This window comes from Chlamydotis macqueenii, chromosome 1 (genome assembly GCF_036417535.1).
Source record: "Chlamydotis macqueenii isolate bChlMac1 chromosome 1, bChlMac1.mat, whole genome shotgun sequence".
In the NCBI taxonomy this organism is placed as follows: domain Eukaryota; kingdom Metazoa; phylum Chordata; class Aves; order Otidiformes; family Otididae; genus Chlamydotis; species Chlamydotis macqueenii.
Genome location: NC_141556.1, coordinates 145,756,154 through 145,777,614, shown reverse-complemented (window position 1 = coordinate 145,777,614; position 21,461 = coordinate 145,756,154). Strand labels below are relative to the sequence as shown.

General features: G+C 41.2%; 1 protein-coding gene across 8 annotated transcripts in view; it reads left to right on the top strand.

The window, feature by feature from the left end:
* Positions 1–21,461, top strand: part of INPP4A (inositol polyphosphate-4-phosphatase type I A) — a 123,594-nt gene that overhangs the window by 404 nt on the left and 101,729 nt on the right. For 7 of the 8 annotated variants that reach the window (XM_086769106.1, XM_086769147.1, XM_086769139.1 and 4 more), the window contains exon 2: positions 20,979–21,037. The exons of the other annotated variant lie outside the window; for it this stretch is intronic. The gene's annotated coding sequence lies outside the window, so the exon portion shown is untranslated. The remainder of the gene's footprint in view (positions 1–20,978; positions 21,038–21,461) is intronic. 8 annotated transcript variants of the gene reach the window in all.

The window sequence follows — 21,461 nt, the reverse complement described above, 5'->3', positions numbered from 1 at the left end:
CAGCGGGCGTACGCCAGCCGCGCCGGGCTGCCGCGTGTCAGTGAGGGCGTGTGAACGGCCGGCTCGGGAAGAGATGCCAGAGCGAAACATCCAAAAAAAAAAAAAAAAAAAGAGAGAGAAAGGACAGTATTGCTTTTGATACTTAAGGGGGTGCTTGAAAGCTCCTGTGCGCTCCTGTTTGCAGGTGCTTTTACGAGATCCGTGCTTTTCAGTATTGGCCCAGATGCTTCTTCCATGGCTGTGTGTGGGTTTGTAGAAGAGCGGGGCTGGCAGGCCCCGCGTCCCTGCGAAATGTCTGATCTGCCGCGCTTGCCGGTGCGGTGGCGGGGTGACCCCAAGGCCGGGTGGGGTGGACAGGACCGCCAGAAGCGCGGTGTCCTCCATGCACACCCACACGCTCTCCTGCTCAAAAAACACTCGTGGGTGCAGGAGGTCCCCGTCCTGAGGTGGGACTGTCCCTTCAGTGTCACTAGCAGGAGTCTGAAAAAAGATAAGATCTGAGGCTCCATTTGTGATTGCTGTCTGGTGACGCGTGGTGCACCCGTGCTCTTTGGTGAGCTCCGCTTTTTTGGCAGCGATGCTGCCATTTGGGGAACGGGAATTGAAGAGCAGAGCTTAGTGAGCAGAGTGTGCTGTGGAAAGTGATAGGATGTTTAAGAACATTTAACCTGCCTTAATTTATTCCAGACCAGCTTTTATGATTCCTTTCTTATGTAGAGAAGCCTTAAAAGGAAACAGATTGTATGTTTAGTTTGGTGCATATTTCAGATTTTTGCCCATTTATTAAGCTAGAGTATGGTTGTGAAATATAGTTGAAATGCCTTTGCGCTGCCTTTGCAGTACCGATGCACCATCATCCGTTTTGCTTGGCTTTGATGGCGCGGTGTGAAGTTGTAGTTTTGTCCCAGTGGCATACATATTCCCCCATACAATGAGCAAACTCAAAATATGCTTGTCAAAGCTCAGCATGGGCTGCTTGTGCTGCATAGACGGTAGAGGGGCTTTTGCCTGGGCAGTTGAGCACTCTGCGTTGACAGTAGCTCTCCATCTGCAGGCCAATATAATTCTTTCTGCAGAAGTCTGTAGTATCGAGCTAGCCTACAACGGGAGTAGAGAGCTAGCTGGGTTATTTTTTAAAGAACAGAAGCAGAGGTTCTTGTGTGTTTGCATGCCCCCAGACTCTAAAGCAAGGGAGATGAGCTAGCAGAACCTTTTTGTCCTGGAAACAAGATTATTTGTTTCCCCTTGAGGTACCACTGTTTACTAATGCCTTTTTTTTTTTTAAAAAAAAAGAAAAAAAGCTCTTAATTTGAAAACTTATTAAGGTTTTTCCTGCTTCTGAAGATTTTAATTCAGTGGGCTACCTTGCTTCTAGGAGCACCTCTCGTACGAGGACAGGCTGAGAGAGCTGGGGCTGTTCAGCCTGGAGAAGAGGAGGCTCTGGGGAGACCTGATAGCGGCCTTCCAGTACCTAAAGGCGGCCTACAGGAAAGATGAGGAGAAACTCTTCAGCAAGGGCTGTTGTGAAAGGGCGAGGGGCAATGGTTTTAAAATAGAGGGAGGTAGATTCAAACTAGACATCAGGAAAAAATGTTTTTACAGTGAGGGTGGTGGAACACTGGACCAGGTTGCCCAGAGAGGTGGTGGATGCCCCATCTCTGGAAACATTCAAGGCCAGGTTGGATGAGGCTCTGAGCAACCTGACCCAGTTGAAGATGTGCCCGCTCCTTGCAGGGGGGTTGGACTAGATGACCTTTGAAGGTCCCTTTCAGCCCAAACAATTCTATGATTCTATGATTCTAACTCAGAGGGCCGGCCCTCTCAGGGAATGCAGCATCTTGCCTATTTCTTCACAAGTCACTGACTCTCTCTCATTGGGAGCAAATGTGAGGGGAGACATAAGTACTTCTGGCAAGGACTTGAAGTTCAGTATTCTTAAATTTAGAATTTCTGGCACTTTCCAAACTTTGAGGTGGTTGTGACCTCTTTTATTCACTGCTCCCTGCTGGCAGTACCAAGTTGTTAGCAAATCATGCTTTCAGTGCTGTTTTCAAGTATCCGTATCTAGACTGATGCATTTTTCTTGGTACGTGACAACTTTGCCTGTGATTTAATTTGTTTTTAATGAGCTAATTTTAACTTAATCTGTAGTGGGTGGTAGCTTGTAGGGACTCGTGGAGAAACAAAGAACCCTGCCAAAGTGTGGCAAAGGAGCCACGTGATCTTCAGAGGGCGTTTGGCTCCGTTACTGAAGGTGGTGATCACACCTCTGCAGAAACTTGTTTACTTCTGTCTCACTTGCCATCAGCTGAGCCAGAAGGCTATACCCCTACTAAGGTAGTAGAACTTTCAGTCTGAAAGTCTCAGATATGTTGAAGGTTGGACATTCTCAGCCATCTCTTAGACCTGTTCAAGTCCAGTCTGGTTGCACAGGTGCTGTATTAAATGGAAGAAGTTCTTCCTGAGGAGTGAAATGATTGCTAGGAAAATGGCTGCTCTGTTTCCTATGCATTCTGGGCTCCTTAATCTCTGAATTATTGTACTGGTATTAGGAAGGAAAATAAGAAGGCCAAGGATCCCCTTCAATTCTTGTTTCCTTGTTAAGATTTAATTCAGGCTTCTGGCATGTGCTTTGTTACAGAAAATTTTGATTACCTAGTTGCTAGTGCATGAGATGCACCTTTAGAATGTAAGAATGCCTCTTGGTCTCCCTTTGTAGATTACTTTATTGGAAAAAACTTCCCCATTTCTTGCCTGGATGTGGAGAGCAGTTGCCTTGCTTGGAGATGACGTTAGATACCTGTTGTCCTTGAAGAGAGATAGGAGATCAAGTAATGCAGGCAGCATTGCTCAGAGCTCTCTTACGTGCTCTTTGCTTCTGCTTGTCACTTCCCTTCCTGTTTCTTTTCTGACAAACTGAATTTCCTCTCTATTGTTGGATTATCTACCTAAATCTCCAACAGACATCCTTTGCAGAAATACTGTTGGAAAATGTTGTTGACCTTGGAAGGAGAAAGCTTTGGGGTGTATCTACCTCACCCACATCAGTCAGGCAGATAGGCAAAGCCTCAAATGTGTTTAAGTCATGCCTATTGCTGCTAAAGCGAATATAATAAGCTCTTAACTGTAGATGAAGTTGATTCTTCTGGCTTTCAGACAGAAGGGGCATTTTCCCTTTTCTGCTTCCCAGCCATGTCCCACTGCCTACCACTCTCCTTTCTTTGCTTCTCATGTTTTGCTCGCTGTAGTGGTCTGCTTGCTGTAAGAGAAGTGTTACCGCAGATTGGCAGTGTGTAAGGCAAAACCAAAGAGCAACCAGGGCAGAGCAGGTTGAGAATGAAGCACGGACCAAGTGAAGTAAGGTGAATAACAGGGACATTTTTAAGTTAAGGACGTGACTAAGAGGAGGGCATGTGTCTTGGCTGCCCTGGGGAGTAGTAGAGCCATAGCTGGCTTTTGTGGTTTGTATGGCACGCAGTAAGGGAAGCGTGCACGAGATAGTGGAAGGCAAACTCCCTGGACTTCCCTGGCAGTTACTGCTGTGTTTTCCCTGTTTTGGAAACTGGCGTTAGTGACATTGCAGCACAGGTGGACATTGTGCTTCTGCTTCTGTCAGCCTGTTGAGCCAGCCACTTCTCTGTCTCTCGCAGAGGAAAGCGAGGTGCCAGTGCTGCAGAAATATATTAGCACTTCTTGAAAACAACGTGTGAAAGCTGCAGTAAAGTGTATTCACTCATCAAGAAGGCTGTCCCTGCCTGTTTATACTTCCATCGAGCATGAATTTCCTGAATGTATGATTTTTTTAACCAAATACACAATAAGTAGTAAATAGAGAAACTGAAGTACCAAGGTACATCCTAACTTAGCTAAAACCATCTTGGTGAAATACAAGAGAGTAACACAGTTTTCCCCCTAATCTCCAGGGAAGTTGATGTTCTTGATCAAAAGTGAAGGAGACTTTTGGTGCAGCTTATAATACATGATGAAAGATTTCTCTTCCGAGGTTTGTGAATGTGCGTCTGTATTGACTAAAAGTACTCATTGCATACAGTGGTGAGATGCCGCTAAGACCTTGTAGGAAATCAGCAGAATACGTTGGTAAAGACATTGACATTCTTGAGCTGTTATGTGTTATGTGTGACCTAGCCCACTCGTAAGAGTGTAACCCCTCTGATGTTCTTATATTTCTTGCAAAGGCCTGCGTCTTGTTTGTGGCCTACTGCTCTGCCATGCTAACAGAGAAGCCTGTTGTGTGAGAGATGACGCACTCTGAATACAGCTCTGTTCTCCCAGTTTGTTGCAGACAGAACAGATTTTGTGGAGGAGATAACTGAGCAAGGTGAAAAGGAGTAGCATGGGAGAAAAGGAGTGGGAAAAGTGAAGGGAAAAGAGCGGGGAGGATGAGAGAGTAAATGGCCCACAGAGAAAAGAGGAGGGATAGTGACAGAAAAATGCATCCAGTGTGTTTCTCATCTATGTTTCCTAGCATTTGCCAGTGGAGCACTTTAAAGTTGTAGTTTCTGAAAAAAAGTGGAGGAGTTCTGAACCTGTAGCTTCAGCTGGGGTGTGCTTGGAGAGAATGCAAGAGCATGGGCTAGGCTTTGGAGCTGGGCTTCCCTGGCAGATGCATCCTGAACCTGAGCACATGGGAAGTGAGCGGAGCTGTACCGCTCTGAATGAGAACCTGCAGACAACGGCCTGGTACGGGGTTTGCGTGCTGCTAACTCCCATTGCTAGATAAGATGCTTTAAAGGAGTTGGGGTCATCTGCTCTCACAAGCACTGCTGTTTTCATCTTGCTGAAGAAAATGGTATGTTTTACCACCCATGTAAACTTTTTAAGGAACAATTACTGTTTCCACCATATAACTAATTATAGGAAGTGTGTATGTACAGATGTTGCAGATCTTTGGAAGCGGCGCACCTCGATTCCTTGAGACAGTTTATAGTTAAGGTACCTTTACTGCAGTGTAGCAAACTATACAGAATTCTACAAATAAAACCATTGCCTGTGAATGCCTCTGCACGTCCTCAGTTCCTTCCTTTTTTACAAGGCTAAGTAGTCCAGACTAAGTCTGTGCTTGAATAGCTTCTTTACCTGGCAGTAGCTTGTCATATCACTGAGTTTTCTATAACTTCCTCCCAGCTGCAGAAGTATGTGCAAGCAAAATGAACTGTGCTTAGAAATAATTTGGTGCCTGGAATTTCTTCTTGCAATGAGTAGGAAGAGTCTCTAAGGTAGAAATTATGTCTAACAGTGGAGGTACAGAGGATACTAGATTTGCTGAGAATTTGTTCTTCCACTCATTCTCTGTCATTAAATCTATTGTATTGGGGAAAGTGTGGTGCTGGGCTTACTGCCAGGGTTAAGCATTGGATCTTTCTATAATTCCGGTTTGTGTTTGTTTCGAGCCTTAACCCTTGGCAGTCTGAAGTTTGGATTCAGGCTTTAGAATAATTTTTCAAGAATTGTCCAATATTTGAAAGTTATAATAAGACTTCAGAATTAAATTGCTTTGTATAATGTGTCTTAAAAATACTTGCCTGCTTAGAGTCTCCTCTGTTCTTTTTCCAACTCTTTTTCTGCATTTTCTCTGTGTTTACCAATGTTAAGGGAATAGTTTTTCATAATTTGCTAAGCCTCTAGTTTTTCGTAGTGCTCTTTTGAAAAACAACTTGTTTGTTGAAAAATAACTTGATCTTTTTCAGTGTTGTTCAGAATAAAAGTAATTATTGATAAACTCTCTAATTATTATTTTTTTTCCCCTTACCCACCTGGATTTCTCTGTACATCTTGCTACATTTTGTCTTGCTACTAACAGTTCTTTTGATCCTGTAGCTACTTCTCACATTCACTAGGCTGGAAAGGGCAGGTGGAATGAAATGTGTGCCTGCGCTTCAGCAACTTTAGTGCAAAGTTCAGCAGCTTATTTTAAACTGTTGGTTTGACATTTCTGAAAAGTGTTCACTTGATCTGGTCCATTGACTTTGCTTGGGAGGCCGTAAACTTGAACAGCAGCGTAGTAATATCTTCAGTCACCAGAGCGACTTACTGAGCTCAGTGTGCCATTTTTCTCTTACGTTTTTACCATAAAGCACTAAGTGTTAGTGCTTTGTTAATTCTGATAGCAGTTCTATAAATATCAGAATTTATTAAATGTTTATTAAATTTGTTTAAAAAAAGATGCTTGTGTATTGTCTTGTGGAAGATGCTACTATAAAATGCGAAATTTCACATAAGTCTTCCTGTCCAGGTCCAGAAGTCAGTGGAGCATTTCTCAGGTGCTATGTGAATATGGACATTATCTGCACAAGAGAATTGTATCGTGGCTATCTTATCCCTTACAATTTTCATGGGTCAGTTTTTAAAGTTCAAAATTGTACAGTATCACACAGACAGATATAGCAACAATTAATATGAGACCAGTAGATAATAAGATCAGTAGAAAAGTCATGTATGCCTAGCCATGTTTAAAAGTCGATATCACAGCTGGAAACTAGGAGGTACTGTTGTGTGACACTTAACTCCCTGCGGACTCGTGAACTTGCTCTGCTGTCCAGTCGCATACTTCTAGAAACATGGATGAACATGGTTCTTGAGGTTTTCTATTGATCATCACTTTTGCTCCCAAAGTGTGAGTGGACTGTCTGTCATCATTTGTGGGATCTGGGGAAGTGTTTGGCACTGTTGGTTCTATGCTGTATGGAAAGCAGTGCTGGCCTATCCAAACAAGACACTTATAGGCATGAAGACAGCGTTTTAAACCACAAATGACCTACAGTGCTCACAAAACAGCTGTTCTAAAAGAGCAATCCATGTAACCACAGTTTGGCCTCATGGATTCCAATTATGCTAAATCTTTAGTTAGATGATCTACTTTTCTGTGTTGTATTTAGTCCACAGGAAGGGCCTAATCTGGGCATGAACTATGCAGTAAAGGACATCAGTGAGTGTAATGGCTTTACTTGTCACAGAAACTGGAAGTTATACAGTGATCAAAGCAGGGAATTGAAGGATGAGGAAGACAATGTTGCTTTCTGATTGAGAGATGCATCCTTCTGGAGGCCTGGGATGCAACTCTCCCACTCCCCACAGTTCCTCTGTGGTGCACGGCAAGTCTTTAAAAATTGTCCTTTTGCCATTGATCAGTACGATATTTCTCAGGTTTTGGGTGCCTAATTTAATATTTAATTTCAATTTTACAGAACTGCTGAGCCCTCCCAGCTGTTTCTGCATATATTATGTAAAAGACTGTGTATGTCCAAAGCTGAATCATGGATGTCTCGAGTTGGACGCCCCAGATTTGTTGGTACTTTGTTCTTTCTGCAGAAGAAGGCTGGTTCTCCCTTGAAGTCTGTGTCAATATCCCTCCTGTTCCCACAGTTGGTTCCCAGCCTCTTTGTGCCAGCTTAGGTTGCCGCTGCCCCCCTTGGTTTTCCTCTTTATGCTGCATATCCAGTCTCTTTGATCTGCCCTTGCCTGTCTGCTCCCTAGCTCTTTGTTGCAGTGTTTCCTCCCAGCCAAGTAATTTCTGACCTTGTTTCTACTCCCAGACCTCAGTCCTGGTCTTCTGACGCCTTCGTTTTTTTAAGCCAACTTTGCCAGTATTACTCTGCAAATCTAATATTTCTTCTACTCCTTCGGTTTGGCCATTTTTTCCCCATACTTTTGAATCTGGTATTTCTTTCTTATTCCTGAAAGTTTATCCTACAGGTACAGATTCTGTTGACCCAGTTGAATGTTCGGTCAAACTGATTTTGAATGGTTATCAAAAGGAACTGTTTTCTGAACCCCTTGGGCTGGAGCAGTGAGTCTGCCTGTAGCGCAGGGCATGCACGGTTAGGTCACCTGTGGAAATCAAGAGTACTCAGTTTTTTTGGCATCCTTGGAGTTTTCAGTTGTGAGTGAATCTCTACTGGATCTGTGTTTACTGTGACTTTTTAAAGGATTAGGATAGAAAGGAAAGACTGCCGGTTTTTGTTGGGTTTTAAATTTATGCAAAACATTTTTCCTTTTGTCCTTACTCTTGGCAGTAGATGAACTGTTTTAGCTGAGACTAATGATTATTGTTTGAAAATCAGTCTGAGGCAAACACTCAGAATGAAAAATTTCTGGGCACACACTTTGGGAAATGTAAGCAACTGAAAACAGGAGGCTTTTAAGAAGTGGTGTTGAGCAGCCGTAATGATGGGTGGTGATGCTACTGATCCCACCTTCTGATAGCTCCTCTCTTGCTGAAGGATTAGAAAGTGCTTGATAAACTGTTCATTCTCTTCCTGTAGATCTATGTGTCTCAGCTATTGCGCAGTGACACAGCAGCGTAATATTTGGCACGCAGTGGCATATAAGAAATTTTTAAAACAATGTGGGACTAGTGATGGCATGTAAATGACTTGTCTGTTAGAAAATGGGAGAAATCTTGCGTAGCAAGGAACTGCTTTCAATGTGAACAGAGACTTTCCTACTCTTCCCCTTTTGTTAAGAATGGTGGAAATGTTGAAGTGCATCTTTGCTTTGATGTATACCAAAACTATTTCTCTCCCTAGGCAATGGACCTTTCCAAAAAAACTGCAAGGAAGCATTTGTTGAGGACTAACTCAAAATGTGTGGCTGCTGCCATCTAGGTTGTCTGCATTACTTAGGGTTTTTTTTCATTGAGTAATAGACAGACTTCATCTTACCAAGTTTATAAGACTTGGGAAAACTACATATGCTGTGATTGAATCTTTTCTACAGTATGTTTCTTTTGACAAGAACAGATTACCCAAGAATAGTTTTTTTTTTCCTGTTAGTTATATTTTAGTAAAATTACCCTTTCCAGGAAGTATCAGTAAGAAATGTGTTTCTGCTAGAAGTACTAATGGCTATGGTAGTGCTTGAGACACAGGGTTCCAACATGAGCTGTAGGTTTACTGCTTCACTTGAGCTAGAGATGGATATGGAACAAACCTTGTTAATTCTACATCAGGTTCTCACGTAGCTTTCATTCTTTGTTTGTGATATCTTATCATGGTGTCTGAAATGTTCTGCACTTAGTATATTAATGGTAGGTGACAGTTCTGTGTTCCCAAGAGGCTTCCCAGCTGGGAGCAAGCAATTGGTTATGACTGGAAGGTTATATACTATATAAAAAGAGAGTAGAGCAAAATACAGTCAGCTGAGAAATCTATGTGAAAGCTCCCATAGTGAGTGTCTCTGCAATGAGAATTTTGGATATGTGTGCTCTATTCAAGTTTGAGAACATTTCATATTAAATATATGATTAATGTATTGAATGAATGTGCGTACATAAAATATTTAGCAATTCTATTGTATAGCATAAGTACACCAGTTACAGTACAGCAGTAAGTGCCCAGGTGCTGTCACAAACTGGGAACTCCAGCACCCTGCAGGCTTGGGTGTGAACTAAGCGATTGTATTAAAATCTCATAGGTAGAATGAGCATACTGCTAAAAAGGGACTGGTGGGATGTAAATAAAGCCATTAGAAGTCATCACAGAGTCACTGTTGGCTCTTGGTACATGTACTGTGCTGCTTTTCTGTGGGTGCATAATGCCTGTTACTTCTCAGCAGGAAAATACTGCCCTGGGAGAAGAGATGCTGGTGGGATGGAGGCTTCTGCTTTGCTGTGTAGAAGCACCTCAGCAATTAGACTAGCTGCTAAGCACAGGGAGACTTTGAGAGCTGCTCTTAAAACACTGCTCTCCAGTCCTAGAATAAAGCAGGTACGTGGGGATACAATTAGTGGGGAATGAATTGTGAGGATCAGTGTTTTATAGTGAAATTTCCCTTCTCAGGAAGAGTGAAAACTTCTGATGTTTTGTTATGTAAGGGTCATGTCTCACATAGATGCTTCAGAGGCTAAAGACCTGGCATAGGAATAAAAATTCTTTATTTCTGTGGTTCTCTTACCTCCTTGTTCTGTTTTCTTCCCGCTGCTCTGAAGGGATGTTTTCCCCCTGGTCTCCCCTACCTCAGAGTTAGCTTGAGGTACTGCAGCTCATAAAGTAACACGTTAGTTCTTACTCTTGGAACAGAAGAGTGATGTTGTAGTACCATCTTGCTGTAGCAGTCCAGGGTTGCTTTGAACAGCTCCTGTCTAGCTTTGGAGTGTTAAAAACCCAGAATGTGTTTGCTCCTGGGGTATCTGCTGCTGTGTGAAGAAGGAAAGCAAACAACATAGTTCCCTCCACTGACACGTATAGAAGCGGGATAGTTAACCTCAGGAGTTACTGGAACCTGTCTTCCCTTCCACTCCACGTCTGAGAGGTAGGATCTGGGGAGAGACACAGTGGTACAGTAGTTTTTCTGCAAGGATGCTCCTGAGAGCTTTCAGTCTGAGGGTGGAAATTTATTTTGCTGTAAGTGCACCTTTTCCCCCCTCCAGTTTCCTACTTTCTTCTCTGGAAACTTGCATTTGGGACAGGCACTTGGTGAGCTATATGGTTGGGGTTCGTAGGAGGGGAAAGGGAAACAGTTCTTTCAAGCTAGCTGTGAGAATCTGATGAAAAGTTATTTTAGGAGAAGCCATGGCGGTTGTGTCTCAAGTAAAATAAGGTCTTGAGTAATTGTGTCTTGAACAAAGGAGGTTGTGAGGCCTTTTACATGCAACAGTTGAAAAAGAATGTTAAAGAATGTATGTGGCAATAGTTATTGACCTTGGGCATTTGGAAATCACAGGAAGCCTTCAAAATCATGAGGGTTGTTGAAATACTCCTTGCTGTAGACTTCATAGTTGTCTCCCAGCTTTGGGAGCTTTTAGGGTAACTCCCAATCTTGATGGCCCCCGTTTGACAATATTGCATAAAACAGCATGCTCTGTGGTCACCTCATATTCCACTCTTCCTGAAAACATCTTTAGATGTTTTGTGCCTGGGAATGGTGTTGAAGAACTAACACGTCCTGCCCTTTTTATGAGTTGACTTGTACGGCATGTTTGCAAGCTCTATTCTGACACTGAAAGGTGAAAGGTCTCACCTTTCCTGTGTGTAATACATACTTCAAGGACCTGAGGCTTTCAGGAAAAGGCTGAATGTTGTGAGACTTGGGTAAAATAGTCAGAAGGAACAATGATTCCTGATGGAAAAATTATTGGAGGTTCTACAAAATCTCTTCATAGTTATGAGGATGGGCAAAACACACTTTTATATGGACTTCTAAATGTATCTGGATTTCTGTAATTGTATATGGTTCATTGTCTTAGGGATTCGTGGTGCAAAATTATGCACAGGATGCTGGTTTGATGCCGACATCAGTATCTGTATGTATTGCATTTACCTGGAACTTTTAGAAAGTGAAGAATTAGTGAAAAGCAAGTAAGTCCAGTTTGTGATATTTCTGCAGCAGAGCGATATCAGAACCTAGACGGCCTCTGAACTAGAGGTTTTGAGCCAGGTGCTTCATGGGTAGCATTTATTTTCAGGCTGCTTCCATACTTGGTGCTGTGACCTCCCTGTCCTGATGAGTGCCCTCCCAGAGGCAGTCTGAGGACCTGAGAGCGTGTTGTACCTCAATCATTTCCATCTGGGATCTGCTACTGAGATTTATAAATTAGGGCTTGCAAACACTTGGTCACATGTAAACTGTGACATCTAAGGACGGGAGGAGGCAAAATTTGGTAAAAAACCATCTATATTCTTGCTCTTTTTTTTGTTTATTGTTCAGCAGCTGGGCTGGAGAGCCCCTGAAGATGTAGGCCTGTAGGGAGGGTAACATAATGTGGCTCTGGAAGGAAGAGAGCTTTGGTTCACCTAAAAAGTGTCAAGAGCTTGGGGAATAAAGAAGAAAATATGTTAGTTCCCTAAGTAGAAGGAAGTGGGGGTATTTTTCAATGTCCCTTTTTTCTCATTGCTGCAGGTCTGTTTGCAGCTTAGGATTGGACTAGATTTGAGACCATTTGAAACAGTGAAGCCGTGAAGGTGGCAAGAGATACCTGAACAGAAAGAGCACTTGCAGAGCACAAATTGAGAGGCATGGGCTGTTTGTGAAAGTTTGACAGGATTAGGAAAAGCCATATGAATGAGTACTAGGCAAACAGATTTTAAAAGACCTTGACATTAATTTATGGGGAAGATAAGGAAAATATAATTTATCTGTCATTGTTTTTATTATGTAGTTGGTGGGAAGGAGATAATGAAAGACCCTCTAGAATTACGATTGAAGATGATGAGAGCATAACTTAGAGAACTGCAAGAAGTAGGACTTAAAAAAAAGAGAAAAAAAAACAAGGGAAAAAAAAAGGAAGGGGAACTATGAACTCTGAGGGAACTTTGGTATTACTGAATTAACAGAATTAGCAGTCAGAAAGTGAAAGCACCCGAAAGGCTAAAAATTAGGAGATTTGCATTTCTCAGAAAGAAAATGAAAGGAGAAGCAGTCTTCTGCACAATAAATTTTCAGAATACTGAACTAATGCTTGAAAGGAATATCTTCAAGGCACAGGGTGAGTTAGAAGGTCCAGTACAGAGGCCGTGTAGAATTTTTAAGTGGTAAGAATTTGCTGTGATTTCAGGATCAGCCTCCTAAAGCATAACAGAAAAAAAGAAAACGTGAAAGTGAAACATGAGGTTCCCATGTTGACTACTGCAGATACCTAAATAAAAAAAAAATATTAATTGCAGTCAATGCATATGAAAATAATATTTCACTTTGCATGGTTATCCTAAAATACTCTATCTCAGATACTTTGAATTTAGTGACAATGATTACTAATATAAAAACTTCTCTCCTGGTTGCCCTGTGGGTAGAAAGAAATACGCAAATGTAGTTAATTTCCAGAGAGGAAGAAAGATGACTTAAAAATAAAACCATGGTTGCTCAATTGACTATGTCTTCAACAAGTCATCAACACCAAGGAAATGGCTTGTTATCCTATCATTGGTAATCCACCGTCATGATCTTCTCTTTCCTGTTTCCATCAGCTCCAAGATACATACCAATTTCTTCTCTCTCTGCCCAAATGAACAGCTTTTTACTTCTGACCAGACACTTGTTTTTGTGGCTGTTGTGTGTAGAAGCTGGAACTTTGATGCATTCCTAAGCTGTTGACTTGTAGTCCTTTCTGTCAGGTAGCTTTGAGTACCACAGCATGTTGGATGTAAAGGGTTTTTTGTTTCCTGCTGAACCAAAATAGGAGAGTGACATCCCACGAGTAAGAAACGTCTCTATCCTCTGCCAGACTAGGCAGCCTGAGAGTTGGTTCTGGTCAGAGGAACAGCACCTGCCTCTGACGAGCTGCTTCCCATCCTTCCTGAAGTGTAAGCCTTCCCAGGCTGTCAAATGGAAATCAGTCCCCTTGCCTATCCGGGCACTCGCCTCCCTGTTTACTTTTGAGCAGCTGTTGCATCCCTTTACAAGGTGAGTGCATGTTTGTTGAGGAAGGCTTTGATTAACGGTGTCTAAATGCACTGTGCAGGTGGGTAACTGTAGGGAAAATATTTTGTTGTTGTTGTTTGCTTTTTTTTTTTTTTCAGACTTACTTTGTAATAGAGTCTTGCATTTATCTGAGGTTATTGTTTGCACACAGAAATGAGATGATATAATGATGCAGGATATATTTGTGCTTTCCTGTTGTGGTATGTGTGGTTGGAAGTAATCTGAGTGTAGACCTGGTTTTCTCCTAAATGACATGATGCACAGGTCTGAGAGCAGGCGCTGTGATTAAGGTAACGTGGAGGTAGCAGAAGGCTGAAAAGGAACTTAAAGCTACATATTTCCTTTTTATGACTGGGTAGTTTTGTTTTTTGTTGGTTTTTGCATGGTTCTGGGCGTTCATTTGCGTATTCTTAAATAATATCTAGTGACAATTTGTGTGAGAAAATAGACCGTGCCTGTATGTGTATATAGCATGTACCCATATTTACCAAAATACTGTGATAGTTCATAATCCTTCTGCTCTTGTGGCAGCCCAGCTAAAGCCCTTTTCTATGTTGCCTTTCAGGCATGTCCTGCTCTTGTCCCTCTGATTTTACACTAAGAAACTCTGCCATATGCTCTTCAGACCTGTTTTTCTGGCTCAGTGTGCCTCAGATGCTCAGAAAAATCCATTCCCAGAGACCTCCTCTTCTGTCACATTCATATTTGAAAATTATATTTTGGTACTGATGTGTGTGTAATGACATAGTGTTTATCGGATGCTTAATTCCTCTGCAACGTTCAGTGGGTGGGAATGAGGGCAGAGTTTAGACCGAAGAAGAGAAGTGTTCCTGGCAGTAGCGGCCAGTGTGGAAATCCTTGCCGTGACACACATGGTGAGCAAAGTTTGTAAGCTGAGTAGTAAGGGAGTGGTCTCCCCTCTGAAGAGCAGGAGAGGCATAAAGCTGAAGTGGGAGGTCTGTGATGTCCCCATGAAGATGATTTTTACAGGAGAATGTGGTGATGGGGGGATGATGAGAGGAACACACAACACATGGGAAGGCTTTGGAAATGTGATACTGTCGTTTGTTTGCACTGTCAGGCTGACTGGCCTACTTTTCCTCTGAAAAGGGTTTGCTAACTGTGTTAAAACTCTCCAAAATAAAGCATAACCCCTTATAGCAGCAGTAATCCCTACCTGTGGGAGCTGGAGCTTCTCTCTTCCATCTGCTTGAATCTGAAATCTGTTGCTGGCAGCAGTTTGACCTCCAGGCTTTAACTGAATTTCCATATTCAGAGCACTAGAGGTTGGCTTTCAGATGGCAGTGGAGGCAAGTTCACTAGTAAAGAGTCACAGAAATTCTGCTGCTGTCTGCACCTTCGCTTTGCTGATACCACAACTTCTAATATTGCACTGTTAATTAACTTTATATCCTGCTTCCATTTCTTGGTGCTTGAAGCAATGTGGGTTTGCTGCTGTTGTTGGAGTGCTGATTTCGGGCAAAGTCGAAAGGAAAGAGGAAGTGTCGGGGAGAAACACCGCTGCAGTTTGATAACACATTTAAATAATTATTGCTTTAAGGTGTGGTGTATCAAAACCAGTTGTCTACGTTTTTAGTAGAAGTCTTGGATTTTAGTTTGTTAATAGTTAATAGTTTTGTTAATAATAAAATAATTTGATGTTATAAAATGTGTATGCAACACTTGAGACAGCATTGCACAAAGTGTCTATTTTTAATGCTGGAGTTTTAGCCTCTCTAGAACAGGGTATTTGCTTAATCATACTCTGTTGGATCTTATCTTCTTCTTTTTCCAGCTGTCTTTTTCACCCGCAGTTCAAATGGTTGGCTGAATATATATTCTTTGGATGCATCAGTATGAAATTTTGCAGATGGCCACCAGTCTTAATACACATGAAGCTGTGATCACAGCTTTCTAAACGGTGCCAGAGATGCTGAATTATGTTTGCAGTATTGCCAAATCTCTTTAATCAGTCTTGACTGAAAAATGATGGCATAAATCCCGGATTAGTAATGGTGCTTCAGTGAGTCATTAGCAGTGGTTGTCTAGATCTGATTGTAAAAGATACTTTTTTTTTTTTTTTATGGACACAAATGGGCCAGTGCAGGACAGAAAGGGAACTGCTATGGTATAGCTTGGGTAGAGCCATTTTTAGGTTCTTGGGCCTGTATGAGAATAAACTTCTCGCCTGATTAGCTCAACATAGTAATCTGTAGCTGGGATCTAGAACGCCGTGCTTTCTGCTGAAAACCATTTCTAACTCAGTACAGGTGCTGTTTTTCTGTTGCACCAGCTGTTTGAGTTGTGGGACTAGAGCTGAGCAGAGAAATGTGACTTAGCCCAATGTCCCGGTGAGGTGGTCATTGCACAACTGTAGGGTCCCACTAACACCAGCTGAAAGAGGCAACCTGTGTGGCAGGGAGGGAGTGCCTGGGCCTGGGTAGTGTGTGCACGTACGTTTTAGTTGTAGGGGTCTGTACTGGAGACCTTCGCCTTCTCTGTCTCTCCTTTGCTGAGAATGGCAGGGGAAGGGGAAGTGGAAGGGCTGTTTGTGTGTTGGGGCAATGCAGGGCGCTGCCGGCTCTGAGCGGAGAGCCCCTCTCTGCCACTCGCAGCATGAGCAGGTACCAAGGCAGCGTTGGGCCATAGCCAAAGCGTGCAGTAGAAACATTTGATACTAAACTGAAATAAAAATGCTTATCTGCAAGTTTCAAACTCACAGTGCTATCTCCACAGTGCATATCTTAGGGGACGTTGTTGTTTTTAGACTGACTATTAACTCTGTAAGAGAATTATCTGTGGCAAAAGGCTTTTGTGCCGGCTCTGATACAAACCAGGTCTCTCCTTGTGAGTCCCAAGGTGTTTGTGAATGTCTTCTTTTTTCTGGTTGAAGGTTTGAACTCCTGAAAGGTGGTGTTCTGACAGCTCTGAGGAATTAAGTCTCAAACAAATAGTGTATGAAGTTTGAGCAACAGCAGCGTATTTTCCTTCATGCTGCAGGTCTTGAACTGGAAGGCCTTTTTTTTTGATGAAAAAAAGACGCCCACAGAGAAAAAAGGCCTCTTTGTTTAGATCACCTTGGTTTCATACAAACATTAAAAAGATCATTTTTCAAAGCTCCTGTCCAGAAATATTTCTTAAATGTTCAAGCTTAACTAAGCAAAGTGATTAAACTTTCTCCTTTATTCAGACTAAGAGCTTTGTTTGAAGAACATGAAGCACTTGTCTTCTGCTTGGATTGAATGCTCTTACTTTTCAAGCATTCTAGTTCTGCTCACTAAAAAAGAAACAGGAAAGTGAAATGTTGTACAGTGTTTAATCCTACCTGAAAATATTTGCATGAAAAAAAATCTGTACATTTTTTTCTGGACATGTGCTCAAGTTGTAAGAGAAAGGATGTAATAGGCTTTGTTAGCAGCCATGATGCATCACTTCTTTTTCACCTTGCATTTTGTCTGGAAACTTTGACTAGTGATTGCTTTATGCAGATGCGTATTTTCTAGGATTTTTGTTTGACTCTTCTTGTAGCTAACAGTCTTGTTAGAAAGAGAATTTTACATTTGTATGCCAAAGTCTCAAGATCAATATCAATGGAATATCAATATTTCATTGACTCAAAGTTTCAATGGTATCTTTACAAATTCTTTAGCAATTGTATGCTCCAGATTTTTGAAAAAAAATGTTTTCTCAACTAAAATTCCAGCAAAGCTTGACATCTTAACTGGTGACATGGGTGTTATCAATTCTGTTTTTTAACATACCTCCAATAAATGAAAGTTCAATATTATTTTGCTTGTGTTACAGTAGTAAAAATCATCTGTTTAGTAAAAACTGTCAAATCACTGATTGTTAAGTCAAAGTATAATGTCTTGGATGACAGAAATACTTGGCACTCTGAAGATGGGAAGAATCTGTCTTTCTCTCTGGGGCTTTTTTCACAAAACAGATGTAGGAAGCTTTGTATTTTTTGTTTCCATTGCTCAAATTTATTATTTAGAAAGCAAACAAACAGTAAATACTGCAGGATGCTTATTTCTATTTTTGAAGAAAATATTTGTCTGGAGAGATTTATTTTCATGACTTAAGTCACCATTTTCACAGATTTTTTTTTTAATTTCCTGAATCTTTGTTTTTCAGAATGTGATTACAGATTTTCTTTGACTTCATAGTTAGTGAAAAAAAAAATATTCAAGAAAAACAGTAAGTTTCTGGAGTTTACATAAAAATACATTTTAGCAAGACATATTTGAGTTTGGGATGTTTTCTTGATGCAGGAAAAGCAAACCATTTCAGACCAAGCACAGGGCAACAACATCTGTAAGCTAGTCAAGTTCCTTGTTTTCTTCTGAGTGAGTGTAGATCAAATAGAAGGGAAAAACTATATTCTCATGTCTAATTAATAGATATCAATGCTTATTGTGTGCAGTGATGTTGTCTACATAAAGTAAATACAAATCCTGGGACAGATCTGTATTTCTGTGTGTTTTTATTTTGGTGTGACTTTGTTTCAGATGCTAAATTTGTTCAGATAGTTCTCTTTTTTCCCCAGGCAATTCTAAATGTAATTACAAGTGTTGCACTGTATGATTTTTTTGCTTTCTATCTTTCGTCCTTCCTCCCTTTTTAAGTAAAGCAAACAAATCCCACAAAACTCATTTAATATTTTTGGATTCCCACATCTATTTATGGCTGCTTGCATCATGGGGGAAAAAATGCAACACAGCTCATAGGAGGGTGATATAAAAGGCTGTATGCAGCTGTTGAGTGGTGAGAGTTCCAGTCCTTTTAGAATATCCCCCCAAAAAAGTATAAGCACAAGCATAATAGGAGTTCTTTAGGTTTTGGGGTGATTTTGTTGATTTTTCGGTACATGTCACAACCTGTATTACAATCTGCTGGCTTTCCTCTCCTTTACTACCTCTGGTTTTGTCCAAAGTGATGGCTGACAGCAGGGGTGAGCGGTGCTATGGGTGGACACAACCCAGTCTGGGACCCCTTGCAGGGCAAGAGGAGACTTGCCAGCCTCACCAAGAAAGTGCCATGGTGCTGGGCTGAGTGTTCAGCGTTTCCTTTCGTTCTGGTTCTTAACATATGCACTACAAGCGTGTGAATTCGTGCTGCATATGGACTGTGGGTTTCTTAGATTGTTACACCGGTTGCTTTTTTAGCCAGCTGTCTCTTCTTGGACAGTTGAATGAGGCTGGGGTCCTGAATTCGTCAGGTATGTTTTGAATGTAAGTTTGGTTTCACAGAGGGATATGAAGTCTATGGCAGTTGCTGATCATTACAGTATGATCAATAATGATCTTGCTTTGGAAAATTAGATGTTCTTTCCCGTGCAATGGGAATGTAGGCTTTAAGACAGGGAATTTTCTTGATGCATGAGAAATTAAAATGAGTGCTTTCTTATCGCTCAAGGAGAATGAAGTACAAAAAGGGAGACAACTTGTGACAGTAAATTATTATGATAATTTATTTGTGGACAGAATTGTTGCTACCCTTGAAATTGGCTTTTAATTTCAGTAAAACAGAAAACAGTTGGTAGCTGTCTCTTGTACAGTGTGTGATTCAGGAGCTCTCCAAAAACAGTGAAAAGGCCAATCAAAATATTATGGGTTTTTTCCTTTTGACCTGTTGGCTACTTTCCTCTTTGAACTTGACCTAATAATGACAGATCTGCTTAAGATAAAGTTGTGGGAACCAGCATTTATTATTTTTTTGGCTATGGGCACAGAGAGAGCGAATAAATGAGACATTTGTAGATGGTTTTCTGCTCAGAAATATGTGTTTGTATACACATCTGTGGGTGAGAAATATTTACAAATATGCTAACTTAATGTATGCATGTAAATTAAGTAAACACACAAACTCCTAAATTTGGCTTTCTGGCTGTGCAGGGTGTGTATTCAGGGAAGAAGGGACAACAAACTAGAAACTTTTGCGGATAACAGAAGATAGGATGAAGGGATCTAATACTTACTGATTTTTATTTCTTTTTCCTTTTTTTAAAAAAGAATTTCAAGTTCTGTTTTGTTGCAGGAGCATAGATAGGTCGTAGTGTGTGAATGGAGTTCATGATGATAAGCACACAGGGAATGAAGACTACACAAACCCCATCCTCGTCTTTGCTTATGATACCTGCCAAGTCTCCAGCTCAGGGAGTCTTTGTTCTTGGCTCTTCTCAGTGTCATTAAAAACTGCTAAAGCCAGACACTAAATTGGTGGGAACAGACCTTTTACAACCTGGATATTTTCCTCTCTTTATGGTCTGATTTGGCTCTTCCTCTGACATCAGTGGGTGTTGGATCAGACCTTTACTTTTGTGAAAATCTTAGACACTGGAGATGAAAAAAACATCTGTAAATTTTTGTAGCAGGAGAAAATATAAGTAATGCAGGAAGGAACCGAGTGCCGTTGTTTAAAACAGCCTCGTAATTTTGCCTTGGTAGCAATTGTTACATTTGTTGCAAGTTCATTAACTGACTTCCTACTGTGGTTTGTACTGCTTGTGGTTACAGGCAATTAAACCTGAAAGTCTCATGATCAACACTCCCTGTAGTTTTAGGTAGAGGCAGATGTCGTCTGTTGTACGGGAAAATGCCACCTTCTTAGGTTAAGTCACAGTCCTGTAGCCTCACGTTTCTGCCTCTAAACCCGTGCAATCTAAAGAAAATACGCAGTGAACATCTGACCCTTGGAGTGTGCATTTAGACCTCCACAGCTATTAATCATGAGAAGTTGTAGTACTTGCTAATAGCCATTTTGCTGTTTATTTTAAGTACAGTGGTTTGTTGCAGGATTTGCATTTTACCTGAATTTCTCACCTGAATTATTTTGCTTTGTAATAACTGCTCCTGCAGAGGTAGAACTTCAAAGTGAAATGGACTGAGGAGGAGGGAAATAATTCATAATTAATTGTGTGAAGAGACAGAGGACATGTTCACAATTATAAAAAAAATGTATATTTCTCTCTTACAGTGTGCATAAATGAAAAAAAAAATATTCTAGTGGACTACTGAAAATAATTTTTAACTGAGCTGTTCTTCCCTCCTGGAATGTAAAATCCAAGAAGTTTGAAACAGGACAAGCAAACATGAGAAAAGATAATGAGCAATGTACTGAAAACAGAAGTACTACTAGAACATGTAGCTCTTTGGTTTTAGATGAAAAAAGTAACTTATTTTAAACAAAGTGGCATCATGTTCTGGTTCATCAACAAAGTCTGAAAGACTTAGCTTTTGTAGGTGAGAGTTAGGGTGGCTGCATGTTGCTTCTTGGGGGAATAGAAAAGTCTTACGTTAGCTTCAGTGTCTCCTTTGAACTTGCAGACCTTTGGAACTGAGAAATTATTAACTGGAAGACAAAATATAAGGCTGGTAGTTAAACGTAGTTTAAGCAAAGTTAAGAGGTTTTTAGGTAACTATTGGAAACCGGCTGAAACAGGATGTGCTTGTTTGCATCAGTATTGCTGTTTTTGTAAAGGCTGTAAGTGCACTTGTATTTTTCTGGGCTTCAGCCCAGTCGTCTGCACTCTGAGGAACATGAGCCTGCTGTTTGAAGTAGGGTGGGAGTGAAGGACTGACTCAGATTGTTTTTTTCTGCAGGTTTTACTGGTGAAACCAGCACCAGTCTGGCTTGAAGCAGCTTTCTTGGACCTCTACAGGTCAGAGAGTCTTGTAGCGAAGAGGTGAAAAATTATGACATATTAGTGGCGTGAGTTCTTTCACGGGGATAACAGGTGCAAGCCAGAGGCAAGCTGAGGTCTAAAGCACCGACAGAATTCAGTCAGGGCTCCGGGGGTTGCTGTCTGAAGGGAACAGATGTAGTCAGAGGAACCTGAGGTCTCTGCAAAGCTAAATACTTTTTGTTTTCTTAATGCTTTCAATTTGTATCACTAGAGTATTTTAACTGGTTTTGCTGTATTAAGCATGAAACAAGGAAACAGTTATTCAGAAGAGTTTCTTAAGTAGCCTATGTTTTATGAAACCGGAGTTCTCCAGCTTTGCTGTCACTTTTGCTTATACCTGTCAAAAAATCCCGAGAAACATGGATCACAGATGTGTTAGGCTTTGCTAGTCCCTCCTTTT